Raw genomic sequence first — 22,615 nt, 5'->3', positions numbered from 1 at the left:
GACGGCACATGTAACAATGATTTAAGAGTTTGGCTCTTATAAGCAAGGTTGCAAAGTGGAACATGGGAGTAGGGTTGCTGACTCCAGATTTTCAAGACATATTGGTCCTGTTCTTTTTTGTCTCATTGCATGCAGAAATGTGTAGTGCTGATTAGAGATGTGCATTCATTTTAAACGAATTTGACAATTTCAACGTCATGGTTTCGGAGCACTCAAACAAAATAAATTTTTCCAAAATTTTGGAAAAATTCATATTTTGTGTTAGTGCGCGCTAACCATAGGTAGCGCACACTAACTTTAAAATGTTAGTGTGCATTAATTATGGTTAGTGCGCACTAACATGAAATTTGGGAGCCACGAAAAAATAAATCCCGAGCCGTAGAAAAAATGAAATTACCCTCAGGGGACTCAAATCGAACCATGAAACGAAACCGAAAAAACCCCAAAACACATCACTACTGCTGATATCCCTATTGCATTCCTTAAAAAAAAGCAAGACTACAAATCCCTGCATGCAGTGGGGTAAAACCAGAACAGGATCAATGTGTGCTGAAAATCTGGAGCCAGTTGGCAATCCTAGGTAGGAGACCATAGAGATCAGAAAATGGGGTATGTCCCTAACCCCCTCGTTCCATAAAGCCCCAGAGTGCCAAAGCAGTGTCCCTTCGAAGTGTGCTTCCTTTTGGACCAAGTATTTGGCGCCTTCAAAATCTGGCATCCTAGGCAGCTGCCTATTCCTAAATCCAGGCCTGCACTAGACTGCAGAATTGACATTATGTTGAACCATGGGAGCCAACTTTTCAAAACTGGGGTTTGCTAAACTCGCATTAAGTTACCCCTTCCTCGAAAGAATATGGGAGTTTGCTCAGTATATGGAGTGTTCCAGCATCTACAGGGCTGGCACTCGTGAGAGACGCATATGGTTCAATACATATACCCTCACAAGTAAGGCAAGCAAGGGAAGTATTCAGAACGCTCCTCAGTAAAGAGAGTTGGTAGCACAGGATTTGAGGACAACTGATCCGTGCTGCATCATTTAAGCTCTTCTAGTTAGAGCTTAAGCAGCCCCTCGCCCCTGAGGCATTCACAGCCCTGATTCTCCCCTTTAAAAAAGACCAGAGGGTAGGAGAGATATCATTAAATTTCTAAAAGTTTAAAAACTCTAATCCCTCCTCACTTACCACCTTTTCATCTTTTCCCACCCTCTCTAGTCCCCAAGGCACCTGAAGAAATAAGTATATAGTGCACATGATTAGCCACACAGATCCGGACAGGTGTTTAATATTCTCATTGCACTCCCAGAGTAAGTAATATTGCCAAGAGCCATTTAACTGTACAAACATATGGCAAGGGGAAAAAGTGTCAGGGCCAAGGAATATACAGAGAAGGACAGAACAAAGGCTTGTTTAAGGGAGAGAAAATGAAGGAGACAATTACGACGTGCAACAGGAACATACATTTAATGAAGAAAAACAACTTTGCTAGTTAACTCTCAACAAGAAACATCAATGTTTAAGAGCAGTTTCCTTCAAGAGCTCACTCCAAATTCACCCACAAACTGGGAGACGGGGGAGGAGGCAGGAACGTCAATTGCCTGCCCCACCCCCGAGAGAAGAAATTATGTGTTAGAGAAAAGTTTTAAAGTGAGCCCCAGCACCACATTTGTACCTCAGAACTCAGCAAATGATATAAATACTACATATTTTAAACAAAAACCAAAAAGCCACATAGCCCTGCAATGATCCTAATTACTCACGGCCATTCTGCTTGCTAGCTTGCTGCCGATCACCCACAAACTGAAGACCAAAATCTCAGCTCAGAGTGAAGGTCTTCACTGCAGTCTCTGCCTTTAAATTCAGTATGTGGCAGGGTCACCTGACTGGCCTCAGCCTCAGAACCAACCAAAAGAGGATGATTTTGATTGACAGCTCTCTGACATCTGCCATTCGACAGCCTGCTAAGATCCTCCCTCTGTGCTCTTCCCTTCATTGTAAACTCTGTACCCTGCAATCAACCCAGCAGAGATTAAGCTGGGATGGAGTCATTTGATTTCTGGATGAAGTATTAATAATGCCTAAACAACTTTGTCTGCCAGAGCGATTAAATTTGTAATGGTCTTCGTTGGAGGAAACTGGAACAAATGATGGAAAAGCTTTCACAATAAATGTCAGAAATCATAAGAGCAATGAAGTCCTTTTATTCCAAGTTTTATTCTTCAGCTTCATTGTGCAGTAAGAATATGTTGTTACACCCGTCGGTCGCAGACGGCTGCGAACACTCTTGCTCACCTCTTTTTACACTGCCTTATCTCCATGGGGAAGACTGGCGGCCACCGCCAGCTATCGCCGGCCTGCCTACCACTCCCAGGCCTTCCGGGGTGGCATGGACACCGCCGACCACCATCTTGTTGGAATCCCTTCGATGCACACGCGCATGCATGGGCCAATCTTAAGCACAACAAGGCGGGAACCTCGGGGGCGTCCCCTCTGGATGACGTCATCCCTCCAGGATATTTAAACCAGCTGGCCCTGCCTACCGACGACTTGGCAAAGAGATCCCTCCTTGCTAAATCCGCCTCGCTCTCAGAAGACACTTCGTTCCAGTTCCTGTTCTTGGCATGAGACATCTCGGTATTCGCTCCTCGGGGGCCCTCTCTTGTCTCTGGCTATCTGCTCCTCGGAGGGCGTGATGCTCGGAACTTCTGCCTGCCCCGCTCCCCGGGGCTTCCCTGGAGCCATTACTACTCTCTTTGTGAGTACCCTGCTCTGCAGACAATTACCATTACTACCGAGGACCTTTCTGGTGTACCCGCTCTGTGGACCATTCCCATCTCTACCGAGAATCCCTCTGGTGTACCCCTCTTAGCGGACCATTACCATCTCTACTAAGGAACTCAATGGTGTACCCCGCTCTGCGGACTACTACCATCTCTACTGAGGACCTTATTCAGTGCACCCCGCTCCGTGGGCCACTACCATCTCTACAGAAGACCTCATTGGTGTACCCGCTCTGCAAACCATTACCAGCTCTATGGATGTATCCTCACTGGGTATCCCCCATTCCATAGTCCCTGTGTTTCTGGGTATGTGAGGCTTTCTCTTTGACACCCCCTGCTCCGCGGATAGTGCTGCTCTATCTCTTTAATAAAGATTCTAGACTGACTCTGTGTCTGACGTCAGCTGAGACCTCGCCTCCCCACGGTGAGGCTCACAGGGCTCCTCCCTGTGGGCAGTACCATCTCTCACCTTGGCCCAGGGCCTACATACTAACTAATCCTAACAGATTGCCAAGCCCATGGACCCGGCCAGGTCTCAGCAATTCAGGCCATCCCTGGCCCGGCCCAAAGAATCACAGAGCAGCAGAAGATCCTAGAGACTTTGGCTAACGCCATCAATCAACTGAATAATCGGCTGGACTCTGTTCCGACACCTGCCAAGCCTAACTCAGCTATGCATGCTCCATCCTTCCGGCCTCCAGTGCGCTTGCCGGCACCCCCTCGTTTTTCAGGTGACCCCTTGTTATATAGGGACTTCTTGAACCAGTGCAGCATGCACTTCTCCTTACAACCTGCATATTTTCCTGACGTAGTTTCCAAAACTACATATATAAGTGTTGCGGTCTCCACCGCTTCCCCTTCTTTAGCTCTGAACAGTGCTCACCTCCGCTGCTGGAAACGCCGCGTTCCGCATGCCCGGGACACCTACGGCTCTGCTGGCTCCACGTGGCGGCCGCCATTGCTTGCCCATCTCCCCGCTGCCTCGCGCGCGCGTGAGGACGCACACTATGTGCGCACAGGTCCCGGAAGTCTGGCCCCGCCTGTGCTAATGACGCCACGCCCTAAGCCTGATATAACCGGCGTCCGGATGCCTTCTCTTTGCCTTGCAACGAGGTTCACTACTGCCTAGTAGTTCTGAGTTGCGCTTCGTCTGTTCCTCGTTCCTGACTTGACCTTTGGATTGCCTTTGACTTTGCTTCAGCCTGCCGCCTGCCTCCAACCTTGGTCCGCTCCTGACTTCGCTTCAGCCTGCCGCCTGCCTCTGACCTTGGTCCGTTCCCGACTCCGCTACAGCCTGCTTCAGTTCACAGCCAGCTACAGACTCCGTTCCAGTCTACAGCCTGCTTCAGTTCACAGCCAGCTACAGACTCCGTTCCAGTCTACAGCCTGCTCCAGTTCACAGCCAGCTACAGACTCTGTTCCAGTCTACAGCCTGTTCCAGTCCACAGCCTGCTATCGATTCTACCTCAGCCTTCAGCCTGTTCCCGGTCCAGTATTCTACAAACCCTGCCTCACAGTCCGGCTTACTACAGGTATCGCTGCCGCCCGCTGTCCTGTCATCAGCTGGCCCTCGACCTGCACTGCCGGCCTACAGACTATTTTTCACTCTTTGGACTTTTCTTACTACACTCACTGCCCAGGCTTTATCTGCTATTTGACTCTGAGCTGATATCCCAAGTCCCAAGGTTCCAGGACCCTACAGACTCCTCCTGGGGGGCTCCTGGTTCCCGGGTGAACACCGCCAGCCTGTGGCTCCGCCTCCCGGCCTACCCTGTCACCCTGGGTAGACCGGCCCAAGGGTCCACTATCCTGCCTGCAGCACCCAACTGCAACATATAAGAACATATGAAATTGCCATGCTGGGTCAGACCAAGCCCAGCATCCTGTTTCCAACAGAGGCCAAACCAGGCCACAAGAACCTGGCAATTACCCAAACACCAAGAAGATCCCAAGCTACTGATGCAATTAATAGCAGTGACTATTCCCTAAGTAAACTTGATTAATAACAGTTAATGGACTTCTCCTCCAAGAACTTATCAAAACTTTTTTTGAACCCAGCTACACTAACTGCACTAACCACATCCTCTGGCAACAAATTCCAGAGCTTAATTGTGTGTTGAGTGAAAAAGAATTTTCTCCGCTTAATCTTAAATATGCTACTTGCTAATTTCATGGAATGCCCCCTAGCCCTTCTATTATCCGAAAGTGTAAATAACCAATTCACATCTACTTGTTCAAGAGCTCTCATAATCTTAAAGACCTCTATCATATCCCCCCTCAGCCGTCTCTTTTCCAAGCATTGGCCTGGGCGTCGCCTCTTTGGGAGCGAACGGATCCAGTCCTCAACGACCTGCCGGGCTTCTACACCCTCTTTCGCACTGTGTTCGATGATCCAGGTCGAAAGGCCATCTCCAGATCTATGCTCTTACATCTGCAACAAGCTTCCAGATCACTGACTGTCTACGTCATCGAGTTTAGGACTCTCTCGTCTGAATTACACTTGGATCTGAGCTGCCTGCGTGCCATATTCCTCGATGGTCTGAATCCTCATACCAAGGATGAGTTGGCAGTATGAGAACTCCCTGAGGCCTTGGACTCCCTTATTGACCTCGCTGGTTGCATAGACAGTCATCTGCGTGAGCGTTCCCAAGAGGTCAGAGGAGCCAAGAGAATGGTCTCTGGTGCTCCACGCCTTCTCCCAACATCATCCACTCAGACCGCCACTACACAAAGCACCGAGGAAGAGGAACTGATGCAAATGAGTCGTGGTTACCTGTTATGCTCTTTCCACAAGGAGTCCGTCCCTTTTCTGGGCTACGTGGTCTCTAGCCAAGGGTTTCAGATGGATCCACAGAAGACTAAGAGCATCCGAAAATGGCCCCAACCAATGGGCCTTAAGGCACTCCGAAGATTTCTGGGTTTTACTAACTACTACAGGTCATTCATCAATCACTATTCAACACTAACCGCCCCACTCACAGCGATGACACGAAAGGGAGCCAATTCATCCCAGTGGTCACCTGAAGCCGTGTCTGCCTTCCAGGAGCTTAAGGAGGCATTTCTACAAGAACTATGCTTGCGTCATCCTGACCCTCAACAACCCTTCATTGTCGAAGTAGATGCTTCTAACATTGGTGTTGGGGCAGTTCTCAGCCAGCATTCTACTAATCACACCTTGCACCCGTGCTCGTTCTTCTCCCGACGCTTCTCTACGGCTGAGCATAATTATGGAATCGGAGACAAAGAATTGCTGGCGATCAAACTAGCCTTTGAAGAGTGGTGCCCCTGGCTCGAGGGACACAACACCAAATAACAGTGTATACTGACCACAAGAACCTTGAGCACCTACACCACGCTCATTGCCTTAACCATAGGCAGGCCCAATGGTCTCTTTTTTTTACTTGATTTAATTTCCTATTTTGATACCGGCCAACTAATAAGAACATCTGAGCAGATGCCCTCTCTCGTTCGTTCACCACTGATGATGTCCCAGATATCCCTCGGCACATCATTGACCCGACCAAAGTACTCCTCTCCGCCACACACACATGGTGCCATCCGGGAAGACGGTGGTTCCCAGACCCCTTCGAGGGAGGATCCTCCGCTGGGCGCATGACTCCCTACTCGCTGGTCATCCCGGGCAAACTAGAACTCTCATGACACTCCAGAGGTTCTATTAGTGGGCCACCATGAAGAAAGACACTCAAGCATATGTGGAATCATGTCCCACTTGCACCCGTCAAAAGCCGCCAGCAGGTTGTCCTTGGGGCCTCCTTCAACCTCTTCCTGCACCTAGTGAGCCATGCACACACATATCCACAGATTTTATTGTGGACCTACCCCCTTCCAGTGACAATAACACTATTTGGGTCACTGTGGACCGTTTTTTGAAGATAGCTTACTTCGTGCTGCTGCCCAGCCTTCCTTCAGCTCCGGAGCTAGCTAAACTTTTATTCGTCAATCTTCCACCTTCACGGACTCCCTAGGCACATCCTATCGGATAGGGTTGTTCAATTCACGGCCAAGTTTTGGAGATCTTCGCCATTGCCGCCTGCTGTATCATTATGCACAATATTTCAACTTTTTCCCTTGGGAGCCTAGCGACCATCTTGTTTGAATCCAGCTCAATGGCAAGGAAGGAAATGGTTGTTGTTGGACCTTCTGTTTTGCTGTGTGCCAAAGGCACGTCGAAATCCTCAGTGATGGACTGGAAATCACAGAGCAAGCGAGCGCAGGTTTTGGAATGTCTTGGATCCATGAACAGAAAATCATCTAAATATTGAATGATGTTACTTGAGGCTGTCTTCTGTGCTGCCACCCAATACAGGAATGAGCTAAATAGCTCAAAATAAGTGCGTCAGACTGAGCATCCCATAGGCATACATTTATCGAAGCAATATTGATTCCTGAAAGTAAAACCCAATAATGGATTTTCAACGTAGCATGGAAAAGTTCCATGCTGATTTTAAAAACATGAAGATTAACAAGTTCAAATGAGATGAAATGGATTATAAAATCCTTGGCTGAACCGTGACCAAGAGGTGAAAAGAGTTAGTTTTGACCTTTCTGACTGATAGTTCATCTGGCAGCGATGAAGAGACACCAGCAGTTGATTTTTTCAAGGAATGGTTGATGCAGAGACCAAGAAATAGGCAGGGGGTGATCTCAGCATTGAGGAACGAGGAATTACAATACACACGATTGGGAGCAGCAATGTGTGTGATTTCATCTACTGCTGTTATTAATATTACAAACTGCATTCTTACACCTGAGGAGAAAAAGCATTTTGAATAAAGGTCTTAATTTTTTACCCACTTAGAAACATGATCCCCTTTAGTTCTATTGCAATTGTTTTCGTTTTATAATGCATTTACAGTATAAAGTTTATTTTGAAAAATTTCCACCAACAGCGGGGTGGTTGTCTCTGGTTAAAAACAAATCCAAGTGGTGTCCGCCACCACTGATAGATCCACCTATTCAAATTTTTCAACTGTTGATGTTGTGTGACTTGGAGCAATTAGAATGTCAAGAACAGCATGCCTTTTTCAATACTTCACAACAGGATATTTTAGCTATTTTTCAGTTAAGAAAATGAGACGATATTATAGTTAAAGCTTCTGACAAACGTGGTGCACTAGTAGTTATGAACCGCAATCAATATTATACTGACGTTTTTTGACAACTAAACACTAATTATTATTTGGAGCTGATGGAACATCTCATATTTCATAAGAACATAAGAACATAAGAAATTGCCATGCTGGGTCAGACCAAGGGTCCATCAAGCCCAGCATCATGTTTCCAATAGAGGCCAAACCAGGCCACAAGAACCTGGCAATTACCCAAACATTAAGAAGATCCCATGCTACTGATGCAATTAATAGCAGTAGCTATTCCCTAAGTAAACTTGATTAATAGCCGTTAATGGACTTCTCCTCCAAGAACTTATTCAAACCTTTTTTGAACCCAGCTACACTAACTGCACTAACCACATCCTCTGGCAACAAATTCCAGAGCTTTATTGTGTGTTGAGAGAAAAAGAATTTTCTCCGATTGGTCTTAAATGTGCTACTTGCTAACTTCATGGAATGCCCCCTAGTCCTTCTATTATTCGAAAGCATAAATAACCGATTCACATCTACTCATTCAAGACCTCTCATGATTTTAAAGACCTCTATCATATCCCCCCTCAGCCGTCTCTTCTCCAAGCTGAACAGCCCTAACCTCTTCAGCCTTTCCTCATAGGAGAGCTGTTCCATTCCCTTTATCATTTTGGTTGCCCTTCTCTGTACCTTCTCCATCGCAACTATATCCTTTTTGAGATGCAGCGACCAGAATTGTACATGTACAGGAAGATGTTATGATCTTTATACAGTGAGGATATAAGCTTGGATAATTGACCTGGAAAGAGAGAGAATTTTTAATTAGTGATCCCGGTCCTCTATAATTTACCAAAGATTCATAAATTTCTCCAGAATCCACCGGGGAGGCCAATAGTTTCAGCTAAGGAGCTATCCCCATTTCTTGGGATAAAATATTGCAACCTACTGGTCCGTTCATATATTAAAAACAGTACCAGCATGATTAATTTTCTTTATGATCTTTCTATTGAATCCAATTGACTCCTAGTCACCTTTGAAATAGAATTGCTGTATATTGTGATTCCTCAGGACGAAGCTTTATCTTCTTTGACAGAAATTCTGAATACTCAGAGTTGCAATTCGAGAATTCCTACAGATTACGTAATTGAATTAGAGACCTTAGCATTAAGCAAAAATTATTTTGCTTTTGATGGGAGGTATTTTTACAAGTCCATGGTGCAGTGATGGCCCCTAACATCGCAATATCTATGAGGTGTCTTTTGAATCTCAATATATAACTGAGAATGGATGGATAGATTGCACACGAAAATGTTGGAAACGCTACATTGATGATGTGTTCATCCTGTGGCAAGGCTCTATAGCATCATTGATGGACTTACACATATGGCTCAATTCATTGGGTTCTTGCCTGAAATTTACTAGGGATGTGAATCGTTTTTCGACGATTAAAATTATCGTCCGATAATTTTAATATCGTCTTAAACCGTTATGGAACACAATACAATAGAGATTCTAACGATTTATCGTTATAAATCGTTAGAATCGTGAGCCGGCACACTAAAACCCCCTAAAACCCACCCCCGACCCTTTAAACTAAATCCCCCCCCCCCCCGAACCCCCCCCCCCCAAATGACTTAAATAACCTGGGTGTCCAGCGGCGGTCCGGAACGGCAGCGGTCCGGAACGGGCTCCTGCTATTGAATTTTGTTGTCTTCAGCCGGCGCCATTTTCCAAAATGGCGCCGAAAAATGGCGGCAGCCATAGACCAACACGATTCCACGGCAGGAGGTCCTTCCGGACCCCCGCTGGACTTTTGGCAAGTCTTGTGGGGGTCAGGAGGCCCCCCCCAAGCTGGCCAAAAGTTCCTAGAGGTCCAGCGGGGGTCAGGGAGCGATTTCCCGCCGCAAATCGTTTTCCGTACGGACCCTCGCTGAACGACCTCCTGCAGTCGATCTCCTGCCGGCGCCATTTTCCGTACGGAAAACGATTCACGGCGGGAAATCGCTCCCTGACCCCCGCTGGACCTCCAGGAACTTTTGGCCAGCTTGGGGGGGCCTCCTGACCCCCACAAGACTTGCCAAAAGTCCAGCGGGGGTCCGGAAGGACCTCCTGCCGTGGAATCGTGTTGGTCTATGGCCGCCGCCATTTTTCGGCGCCATTTTGGAAAATGGCGCCGGCTGAAGACAACAAGATTCAATAGCAGGAGCCCGTTCCGGACCGCTGCCGTTCCAGACCGCCGCTGGACACCCAGGTTATTTAAGTCATTGGGGGGGGGGGGGTTCAGGAGGGTGGGAGATTTAATTTAAAGGGTCGGGGGTGGGTTTTAGGGGGTTTTAATGTGCCGGCTCACGATTTTACGATTTTTCACGATATTTTACCCCCCCAAACGGCAACAATACGATTCCCTCCCCCTCCCAGCCGAAATCGATCGTTAAGACGATCGAGGACACGATTCACATCTCTAAAATTTACCATGAATTATGAGAGTGAGACTGCATTCTTGGATATGAAGATTTTTAAGGATCTATTATCTTGAGGAAGCCCAATTGTTACGGTTACTGTGGTAGTGTTACAGTGGACCCCTTGGGCCGGGCTGCAAGGAGGGTTCCCCTGGCAGACTGGGAGGCGGAGTCTATGGGTCTGGCAGCTGGGTTCACCCAGGACCCAGAGTCCCCCCGGGAGGAGCCCGTAGGGATCCGGGCCCTTGGGACTTAAGCTGGAGAAGGCCCGTAGAGGAGGTGGCAGAAGCAGGCCAAGGTCAAGGCAGTGATTAGCAAGCAAGTCCAGAAGCAGGCCTGAGGCAGACAGGCTGCTAGCTAACAGTGTGCGGAAGCCGGGCAAGGTCAAGGCAGGTAAATAGCAGACAGAGTTCGGAAGCGGGCCCGGGTCACGGCAGCCAGCGGACAGAGTTCAGAGGCAAACCAGGGTCGAGGCAGGCGGCAAGCAGGCAGGGTTCTGAAGCAGGCCGGGGTCGAGGCAGGCGGCAAGCAGGCTGAGTTCTGAAGCAGACCGGGATCGAGGCAGGCGGCAGGCAGGCAGAGTTCTGAAGCAGACCGGGGTCGAGGCAGGCGGCAGGCAGGCAGAGTTCTGAAGCAGACCGGGGTCATGGCAGGCGGCAGGCAGGCAGAGTTCTGAAGCAGACCGGGATCGAGAACCAGGAAGACAATCGAGAAAGTCACTGAGGCAGGAACTGGAACGACACAAGAGAACCCGGAACCAGGAACCGGCAGCGTCCGGAAGGCAACTTAGCATACAAGGAACCTCGTTGCAAGGCGTCTACTGGGAGACTGGACGCGGGTTAAATGCAGGCCTGGGATGTGACGTCAGCCGGGGGGCTGTCCCGTACTTCTGGGTGCTGGGCACACATAAGGGCCTTCCTTGCGCATGTGCGAGGCAAAGAGAGGGGCGGAGCTTCTGGCGGCCTGGACGGCATTCTCCACGTGGCGGCACCGCGGCCATGCGGCCCACCGGACCAGGACCTCGGCGCGTCTTCCTGCAGGCCGGAACGGAGGTAAGCGGACCCGACCCCGATCATGGGGGAGGCGGTCGGGACCGCAACACCAATAACGTATTGTCCATTAGAGTTTTCATCCAATTAAGTTTAAGAAGAATCTTCCAGTAGGACAATTCCTGCGACTACTTAGACTTTGTTCAGATGTTCAAAATTCAAACAAAGGTAATTGCAAATCATTTTTTGAATAGAGGGTACCCCTTATCCTCTGTCAAAACTGCATATCTCAGAGCTTTCTTCAGCAATCGGGGCTAGTTTTTGCAACCACTGGTTCAGGAACAGTCTAATAGGCAAACATTTGTTTTGAGACACCCTATTGCTTTGACTCAAATTTGTAAATTTGTTTGAAAGCATTGGCTGATATTGCAATGAACCCATGCCTCTTTTGAAGTGCTGATATTTTTTGCTTTTTCAAGAAGCCAAAACATTAATGATCAGATTATCTGATCCTCCTCTTTTTAGCTCAGTTCAGTTGACCAAGTTTTGAATGTCAGGAATGTTTTTATTGCGAGCTTAAAATTCAAGACGATCATGTGACCTCTACTTCTGGCAGAGTTGATCCTATATTACGAGATGTCTTGTATAAATCTTCTTTTGTGATCTATATTATTGCTGCGTCTGTTGGTCTTCGACGACTTTGCCCCGCCTACCTCTCTCTACCTGCGGCTCCTCCCTCTCACCTTGGACTGATGGCTGCCACAGCGTCTGTTTGCCGACCTCTCCAGTGTCCCCGGTCCGGCTTTGGTGCTGCCTCCCTCCATGCTCCTTCAAGGTATCTCTAGGGCGCACACACGCATGCCGCCCTCATCTTTATTTCCACGTAAGCGCGAACCTCAAGGGCGTCCCCCTGTTCTGACGTCACGACTCCAGGGTATATCTGCCTACTACTTTTGCTAGCTCGTTGAGTTAGCAACCGGAACTCAACAGGATTCTTACGGATGGGATTGACTCTCTGTTCCTAAGCTACTCTGCCACTCCAGCTCTAACTGGAACTCTTACTACCCTTCGGGGTCATTAACGGGGTACCTGCTCCTCAGGGGCCTCTCTGCTTCTTTCAGGTGCTATCAGGAAACCAGTACTCACTCCTCGAGGTCCCATATTCCCTGTGTTGCTGCCTGCAACTTCTACCTTCTACTTGGAAGAACTAACTACAGTCACCATCTGTGAGTACAAGAAACATCTCTCTCTACAGTACCGCTTCGCCGGAATCAGGTACTCGCTCCTCAAGGGCCTGTCCTCTGTTCCGGTGCCAGACCTCTCATCTAGTGGAATCTCTGCTACTGCTAGTGAGTACAACACTACCGAGTCTCGCTGCTCTAAGGGATCAGGTACTCGCCCCTCGAGGGCCTGCTCTCCCTGTCTCGGAGCTCTCCTATTCTACTTGGGACTCTGAATGCTAATTCTACTGTGTGCTTATAACTCTCAATCTCTTTCCACTACAGCACTGCTTACAGAGGATCCGTTTCCAGCATTCTGTGAGAGACGCGCCCAGCGGGCTCTACAACCACTACTCACTACTGCCACCTCTGGTGGTTCCATATACTGTTTAATAAAAGATTCAAATCTGTGTTTGTCTGTCCGGAGTTTAGCCTGACACTGTGGTCCCTCACGGGACTACCCCCCCGTGAGCATGGTCAGCTGCCACAGTGTCCAAGGATCCACCCAAACACCAATAACCATAACAATTATAAATTCCCCATGTGAGCTGTGTTACCTGGCATGACCAAATGGATGATCAGAATATGTCTCACAAAGCATAACAATGGTTTAAATATTGGTAAGATGGAGGCACTGATCATGTCTCACTTTGTAGAATGAGGACATACTGTTATGGATATAAATTGGGCTTTGTTAGAAATAGTGCTGGGACAATGGGGAGGAGGGAATAGGGTACTAAATTTGGCATGAAAAGAGCAAACCTGGATTTTTCATAATCGCACTGTTTTTCCATTTGGATTGAACAGAGAGATCAAGTGGGCTGTGTCCTTATATTATGATGTCGTTAACATGACAGCATCTACGTAAGGAGTTGTGCCTATAAAAGACTATATGATGACAGTTTGATTTATTCAAGATGGCCATGTGTTGAGAAAGCTGTATGCGTCAGTGTATTGTTGCAAACCTTCAATGTGGGGTCTTTGCCAAGCTGACAGTAAGTGGGGTCCTTTTTTGAAAATGACTGTGTACATCAAATTGACCAAGACAATACTTGTTAAAAGCTATGTCGTTACATCATTTTCCATCTGATACTTGTATTTATTTATACTTTGATTTCTAGAGAGTACAAAATGGCAGTTTGAATGGTGATCGAGCCCCTGAAGCAGTGACCTCAAAACATGGTGCCATGTCAGACTTCTAAAATATGAGTGAACATAATTTGGATTGCAAGGACAATTGGGAAGTATCCATTTTTTAAAAGCATTGAAAAAGAAAAAAAAGTAAACATTTATTAAGCAAAATGACTGTTGGGACCAATGATTAAATATGATCGGTTAAGTGGATGAACATGTTTTATTGACTAAAGTAAACCATCCTGTGTTATGATGGTCCTCTAAATATTAAAAATTAATGAACTGCTGAATCTTCAGGCAATGATAAAAATTCCTGGTGCAATTATAAGCCATGGTGATGCTGTTCATGGACTCACTGCAGCAGTTGCTAAATCACAGAAGCTAATGAAAAAATTAAGAGGATTATCTACTACTAAGTGATCGCCTGAAGATAGAAAGGTGATGATATATGCTATTTTTATGCCACAAACCCCATTTTTATGTCTCTTCCAATTATAGAACAATTATAACAAAGGCAAAGTTGCAAAAGGTAACATAAAAATAATGTCACAGAAATAATTGAGTGACAACATCTTAAAACAATTGAAGAATGAATATGTCATCTCTTATATAAAGGTCCAGCGAGGAATATTTCAGGGAGATTCCCTGTCATCACTTTTGATTTTTCTGGCATTAAAACCCGCATAGTGCTCTCATTAACTCCTTGGGTTATAGAATTAGCCTTAATTCTGGAGCTATCAATCCCCTCCTGATGATATCGCACTTATTGTTCTTTGATGATCTGAAACTCTACAGTTCTTGTGATGCTCATTTAGCAGAAAAAAACGGGTCATTCATCAAAATGCGTTAGGGTCCTAATGCCCACGATAACGCCATAATCGCATTGCAAGATGTGAAAATTTAGACAAAGGGGAGGAGTTTCATTTCAGGCAGGAGAGGGAAGGGAGAGGAGGAAGAGGGAGGGAGAGAGAGAGAGAGAGAGAGAGAGCCTCTGGGGTGGCACATCTATTTGTCAGCTATTCATACCACTGTCGGAGAGTCAATTAGTAACTCAAGGTAAGGTTTGGTGGTGGTCTAGGGTTGGGGGGGGGGGGGCAGTTTAACATGCACAGTCAAGGGTACGAACAGCACAGTACATATCAGTGGAATGAGGAAAAGAACACACAGAATAGATTTGTACAATGTACTCCCGCCCTCTCTCTCCCTCTCAGCAGGAGCAGTCCAAACCATGGAAATGCCTGTCTGGGCAGCTGGCAAAGTGAAAATATCACAGGTGTGATAAATTTAATGCACATTGTGGTAAAATACCTATGCAAGGCGCTAAAATAGCATGTGTTGCAGTGACTCAAAAATTACCCTAACCACACCCCTTTTTTTTTTTTTTTTAATTGTGGGCGCTATTCAAGCAAAATATATAGCAAAATGATGAATCTAGGCCTAACTTTGTATGTTTATGAGTTTCTCAGATGACATCAGGATGGCATTTGGCTTGGACAAATGTGCAAAGGCAATTTTCCTTAAACAAAGTTAAGCAAAACTAAAAACATTACTCTGACTGAAGATTGCAAGATAAAGGAGCAGGTCATGTATATAAATATTTAGGAATAGAAGAAGGTGGGAAAATTCAGCATGGAGCATTGAGAGAAAAGATCAGTAAAGAGTTTTATAAGAGTGAAGCTGAAATTGAAGAGTGCCTTAACTGCATGAAATAAGATACAAGCCATTAACCAGTTTGCAATTCCTGCATTGTCATACAGTTCTGGAAGTGTAGACTGGCCTCATAAATATCTTTAAGAACTGGATGTAAAAACAAGAAAGCTTCTCCACGCCTATCAGGTAATTTCTAAGAACCAGTGCATGCCGAGATTGTGCATCCCTAGGGCTGAAGGTGGTATGGGTCTTATTGAAGCTTATAGAGCTATCATAATAAGCCTTCAGGCATACTTAATAGCATCAGACCCTACTACCCATACTTCCCCTACTACCCATAACTAATCAAGCTTGATATTTCACTTGGTTGCAGCTCCATCACTGCTCTCTACATTAATGGTGGGGGTGGAAGGGAAATAGAACCAAAGAGCTAAGAGAAACAGATAAGTGTGAGAAAAAAATGTGAAGCTTGCTGGGCAGACTGGATGGGCCGTTTGGTCTTCTTCTGCCGTCATTTCTATGTTTCTATGTTTCTATGTTTCAGACCCAATACTAAAATAGTACAGAAGTACAAAAGCAAGCAACCATCCTCCGTCTCAGTCCTTAAGCTAGGACAACTTTCTGATGAACAGAGTGAATGACTAAAGGTCCTCCAGTACACAAAGGTACAGAAGCTAAAGAATTAGCAAAACTAAAGAGGAAACTTTTTAAAGAATCAGATCAGCAATTAAAGAAGGATAATTGGCACAAATGTAGATAGAGGTAATAATAACATGGTTTGGGTCCTGTGCTTTGGCTGGTGGGCTTTGTTGGCCTGGGAGAGCCTAGAACAGGTAAACCCAATTTTTTTTAAGGTCTGTGGACCCAGGAGAGAAAGCAGCATGTGTTAGCTGCTAGCGGCTGACAGCTGCAAGAGTTTGGTGCCCGGGGGCTTGGGAAGCTTGAGAGGTTTTAGTGGGGTTGGGAGGAAAAGCAGCGATACTGCTACAAGCGGCGCTAAGCCACAATTAAAGTAAAAGTGAATGCCAGCCGCGAAGGAGGAAGGAAGTAAAAAAAGGTAGACATGCAGCAAGAGCCGGAGCAACCAAGAATACTGGCTGCCGTTGCCATTCCGACTCCGATGTAGCTGGGGCTGCATTTTTTAGATAAATCAGTGCCGCTGAATACTCCATGCTGAATTTTCCCACCTTCTTCTATTCCTAAATATTTATATACATATTATGACTGGGCTTAGAGGGAGGCACCAGGGATGCTGCTGCTGCAAATTTAAAGGGAAATACAGCATCAGAGCATTTTAAAAAGCACTGGTGCACTCTGAGTACAGGCCCGGGGTCCTCGCTGACATCAACAATGACATCGGCAAGAGGCTGCTCCAAAGATGCCTGAAGGTAATTTTGAAATTTTAAAAGTATAATATAAACTAAATAAACTATTATAAAAATTTTAAAATGGTGAGTTTTTATTGGGGAGCATGAGGAGAGGCTTCCACTTTAAGTACAGCACCTGGAAAGCACCCGGTGCCAACAAGTTTAATAAACTTTTGAAACTGTATACATTTCATTTATTGGCCAGTGTTAGTCTTGTTTAGGGGTTCCAGTAACCTGACTACTATTAGAATTAGGGGTCAAAAGTGAATATAAGAGAGTTATTGCTAGGGATGTGAATCGTGTGCCCGATCGTTTTAACGATCGGGTTCGGCTGGAGGCAGAAAAAAATCTGATCGGTAGAGATGTGAATTGGAATCGGTTCCGATTCCAATTCACATCGCTAATTTTTTTTAGTGAGGCCCAAGCCGATAAAAAAAAAACCCACCCAACCCTTTAAAAGCGCCCCCTTAGCTTCCCCCACCCTCCCGATCCCCCCAAAACATTTTAAAATTACCTGGTGGTCCAGTGGAAGCCCTGGGACTGATCGCCCACACTCGGGCCGTTGGCTGCCCCGATAAAAAAAAACCCCCACCCGACCCTTTAAAAGCGCCCCCTTAGCTTCCCCCACCCTCCCAATCCCCCCAAAACATTTTAAAATTACCTGGTGGTCCAGTGGTGGTCCCAGGAGCGATCTCCCGTTCTCGGGCTGTCGGCTGCCACTAATAAACATGGCGCCGATAGCCCTTTGCCCTTACCATGTGACAGGGTATCCATGCCATTGGCCGGCCCCTGTCACATGGTAGGAGCATTGGATGGCCGGCACCATGCCGGCGCCATCTTTAAAAATGGCGCCGGCCATCCAGTGCTCCTTCCTTGTGACAGGGGCCGGCCAATGGCATGGATACCCTGTCACATGGTAAGGGCAAAGGGCTATCGGCGCCATGTTTATTAGTGGCAGCCGACAGCCCGAGAACGGGAGATCGCTCCCGGGACCACCACTGGACCACCAGGTAATTTTAAAATGTTTTGGGGGATCGGGAGGGTGGGGAAGGTAAGGGATTAGTTTTAAAGGGTCGGGGTGGGTTTAGGGGTTGTTTTGGTGTGCCGGTTTTCCCACCCTCCTCCCAAATAACTCCCTTTAGTGGACACTATCCCGATTAACGATATTTTCACGATAAATCAGAGGAATTTCTATTGTATCACACTTTTTAACGATTTTTGACGATTTAAAAAATATCGGACGATATTTTAAATCGTGAAAAAACGATTCACATCCCTAGTTATTGCACCTGTTTTCCTCAGAGGGTCTCTGAGATTAAAAAGTGAATAAAACATCTTAGAAAGTGGAATTTAGTGGTCTTGGTCACCAAATGGGATTATAACAACACTGTTCTGAACTTTGGTTTGGGCAAAAAAATGTTTAATTTGCAGAATACAAATATAATTAGCTTTAAAACTGCTTAAAATAACTAATATAGTCATAAAAAGACAAAGGACACCTGTAAAATTTATTTGGAATCTAAACTGAGAATTTGGTGTGGTTTGAATTTGTGTAAATGGAAGTTTTATTGGTTTCATTTGACTAATTTTTCTCATTCACTTTAATGGACAAGGTAAGGGTGGTTAAAAATAAGATCCGTTCAGCTCTCACAGAAGGAAAATAAAAACATCCTTAAGTCATCCCCTAGCAATGCTATAGCAATGCTAGAACACCTCAGTGTTTATGCAAAGTAGTTAAGTGATTGGGTCTGCATAACAATATTAAGTTAAGCCAAAGAACAGGAAGATTTAAGAAATAAATTATCTAAAGAGAATGTTTTGAACTCATTAAAAATTATTTTTAAGGATATTTTCCTTAGCCATGGGGTTTATAAGTGATTCCTTAGAGCAGGGGTGGGCAAGTCTGGTCCTCGAGGGCTGCAAACCAGTCGGGTTTTCAGGATACCCCTAATGAATATGCATGAAATAGATTTGCATACAACTGAGGCAGTGTGTATGCAGGTCTCTCTCATGCATATTCATTAAGGATATCCTGAAAACCCGACTGGTTTGCGGCCCTCGAGGACCGGAATTGCCCACCCCTGCCTTAGAGAATTAGTAAGTTTCCTGAAATAGATAAGTACTATTTCCTAAACTGACATCAGAGGATCTCTGCTGAGGATTTTCACTGAGCATGTTCTGAAACTGCAGGCAAAGCTGAGTTGGAAACTGACAGAGTGAGACCAGGTTGTAGATTCCTGTCACAGACCCCTACTTTACTTGGAAGAGTACCCAAAACACTTAGAAGCTCTTGGTTAATGTATGAAAGTGTGTATGTAGTGTTGTTTGTAAAAGTTAGTTAAAGTAAATTTAATCTCATAGCTGGTTCATGGTATTTATCATCTTTGATAGATAAGTGAATGTGAGGAAGAGTGGATGATTGGTGTTCTGATTCTGAATTTATTAAACTGAAGTACATTCTACCTCAGGAATATTATTTCATAGAGTCCCATAGAATTAAAACTGTAGATACTCTACCTGTATGTAAAGATACTGCATTGTTGAATACACAATATCTGTAGATAAAGGTGCTGCTGTGTAGTTTTCATAGAGGACAAATATTTGGAATGTAGAAATCCCATAACTTTTTTCTGTCTTTACTGGAAAATTTATCAATAAGATAATAAAAGGGTGAAAAAGAGTATTAAGTGTGGAATGTAAGAAAGAGAGTAATCATAATTATTTATGATCTTCATCTATAAGTTCTCACAAACAAATTGCCTGTAATATAACATCTAAGTTGAGCCTCTAAGTATAATTAAACATGGCTGATACAACTATTATTTGATTTCTGTTAATAAGAACTCCAGTCTCAATTAGACATCATGACATACACTAGCAACATTGTAGGCTGTGGAAGATTGGCAGTATGAGGAAATCCATATTTGTTATTGATTTGATTTGAGTTAGCATAGTAGATAAACCATTGTATGCTGAGACTTTGAGATCAAGAGTGGCAGTCCGGGTCTAGTCAGCGCTATCAAACAGCACACTCTATTTCTTGATAGCAAGCCACCAAAGCTCTACTTCACTCCTGGGTCAATGTTTTCTATGCAGCGTTCACCAACTGCACTCTCAAAATTTATCACCCAGACGTAAAATTAAGATAAGTGCGTACCAACAAACTGTGAAAAATTTGGTTAGCTGCATTAGTAAGGTAACGTAACATATATAGAGACGAGAGCTCATAGTTAGTCATTCAGGAGTTAAACAAGGAGAATAAAAACTATTCATACTTACTTACCTGAAGGAGAATCCTGGCACATTCTAGAATATCATGAAGGGCCTGTAATGATAAAAAATTAATACAAACAATCAGGTTTTCTTGGATTAAAGATGAAATTACAACACTTGTTCTCTTTAAGAAAAACTAAATATGGAAAATCCTTATCTGATAATAACTTGGAGAGAAGTAGTGCTTGTAAAGGAACCGGTTTATATTCAAAATGTGTTAAAAAATTTGAGCGAGAGTATAATATAAAAAATTGTTTTGTGCATTATTTTTTTATTTTGTTTATTTATTTATTTGTTGATTTTATATACCGACATTCGTCGGAACATCATGCCGGTTTACATTGTAACTGTTTAAAACATAAGAGCGAAAATACAATAAACAGGAAGGGGGAGGGGGAGCAGCGGAGAAAAGAGGAGAGAGGACAGCAGTAGGAAGGATAGGGAAAGAGAGAAACTAATAGGAACAGTATAAGAAGAATACATGTTAAAAACTCCAGAGGCGATATATATACATATTAACTAGAGGAGTACATGACCATTGATAGGAATGACTAGGAGAGGTAGGGGGGAAGGAGGGACAAGGGAGAAGGAAATCGAGGGGGAGGAGGAAAAGACTTATAATTCTTACTTTGAAAAATTCTGCTCAGGGCGGGAAAGGAAAAGGAGGAAGGGTAACTGGGAGGTGGGGGAGAGTGTACGTGGGCTAAGTGATTAGTTGTCTAAGCTATGTTTGGTCCACATTTGGATAAGCCATTTTAAAGAGCCATGTTTTGATTCCTTTTTTAAATTTGCGCAGATTAGGTTCTAGGTGGAGATCAGTGGGCAGGGTATTCTATAGGGAAGGGCCAGCAATGGAGAAGGCCCTTTCTCTGGTGGAGGCATGGTGCGCAGTTTTTAGGGTGGGGGTGTATAGAGTTCCAGCAAGGTTGGATCTGAAGGGGCGGGTGGATGCTCGGAAATGTGGTGCATTCTCGAGCCAGGTTTGATTATGATTGTACAGTAGATTGTGGAGAATGGTGAGTATTTTGTATTTTATGCAGGAGGCAATGGGTAACCAGTGGAGGTCTTTTAGGATAGAAGTAATATGATCGGATTTACGGGTGTTTGTGAGAATTCTGGCCATAGCATTCTGCAATAGTTGCAGAGGTTTGATCGTGGAGAAAGGGAGGCCCAGAAGTAAGGAGTTGCAAAAATCCAGTTTGGATAATATAGTAGTCTGTAGGACTGTACGGAGGTCTTGGGTATATAGTAGGGGTTTAAGTTTCTTTAGGATGTGTTTTGTGCATTGAAAATATTGGAACAATTGAAATGTTTATTCTGTTCAATAATTTAACTTATTTCCAGATGTGAAGAACCTGAAAAATTATACATTTGCCAGCAAAATAACACTATTAATTTGATTATAGAAGTGCCTTTGAGTTCATTTTTATGTTTTAACTTTTTGACGTAGAAAATATTCTGGGTGTTCAAACTATTTCCATGACATAATTTAAAAGTGAAAACCCCAATAGCCTGGTCATCTGGCTACCAACGTGACAGTGCTTGAAGTAGTTTTCTGCCCAGGGGTGTTTACACAAGCATAAGTACAGTAAGAAGTACAGAGAGCTACTCCAGCAACCCCTTGGTACATCAAGATTTGAAACAGCAATGGCTGAGAAGAGGTGCAGTCAAACCTATGGATGAGAAATTGGTAATTACAACACAGGATAGTGGACTTTGGACAACATGAGAACATGAGAACATAAGAACATGCTATACTGGGTGTTATGGTTTTGAGGTGTTTGGGTGGATTCTTGGGTGCTACAGTGATGGCCGCTCCCATGGGGAGGAGCCCCGTGAGGATCTGCAGTACCAGGCTAGATTCAGAATGCACAAACACAGAGATAGGTTTTATTATGTAGCTTGTAGTAGTCACCAGAGGTGGCAGTAGTGAGTAGATTCTTGCAGCAGCAATCTGAGGTCCTCGGCTGAGGAGACCCGTCCCACAATGGTGGTGTAGTTCTCCAATGAGGAGCCGTAGGTGAGACAGACTGTTAGATATTAGATTACTCACAACTCTTGTAGCTGTAATAGTGGAGTTCCCAGCAGGTAGAAGTAAATGTTTAGCAGGCACTAAGTAGACAACACAGGCCCTCAAGGAGTGAGTACCTGGATACTGGATAGGCACCTGGAAATAAACATAGAGCCCCCGAGAGCAGGTACCCAAGTTAGTAGAACCCTGGGGGGTAGAGAGAGCTTCCAGCGGCAGCAGGAAGCAGCAGAGCAGCTTAGACCGGACAAATCCAATCCTTGCTAACTCAAAGTCAGTCAGCAAATAGGGCAGGCTAAATACCCAGATGGCGTGACATCACTCGAGGGGACGCCCCCGAGGTTCGCGCCAATTTTGGAATAAAGACGTGGGTGGCGTGCGCACGCGCACCCTAGGAGGCCCTCAGGTACATCATGGCGGAATGCCTTGCCATAGCCATTCCGGGGACGCCGGGGAATGCGGCTTTCAGACGCGGCGGTCGCCATCTTCCCGAGGCTGGTGGAGAAAACGAGAATTGAGGTGAGGCACAAAGGATGAAGCTGTCTGATTCCGACGGACGCAACACCCCCAATAGTTCTCGTCTCTGGTAGGTGGAGCTGGTGAGGTCAACCCGGCA

The sequence above is a fragment of the Rhinatrema bivittatum genome, chromosome 2 (assembly GCF_901001135.1).
Source record: "Rhinatrema bivittatum chromosome 2, aRhiBiv1.1, whole genome shotgun sequence".
Lineage (NCBI taxonomy): Eukaryota > Metazoa > Chordata > Amphibia > Gymnophiona > Rhinatrematidae > Rhinatrema > Rhinatrema bivittatum.
The sequence above is the reverse complement of the archived record's forward strand: the minus strand, read 5'-3'. Positions refer to the sequence as shown.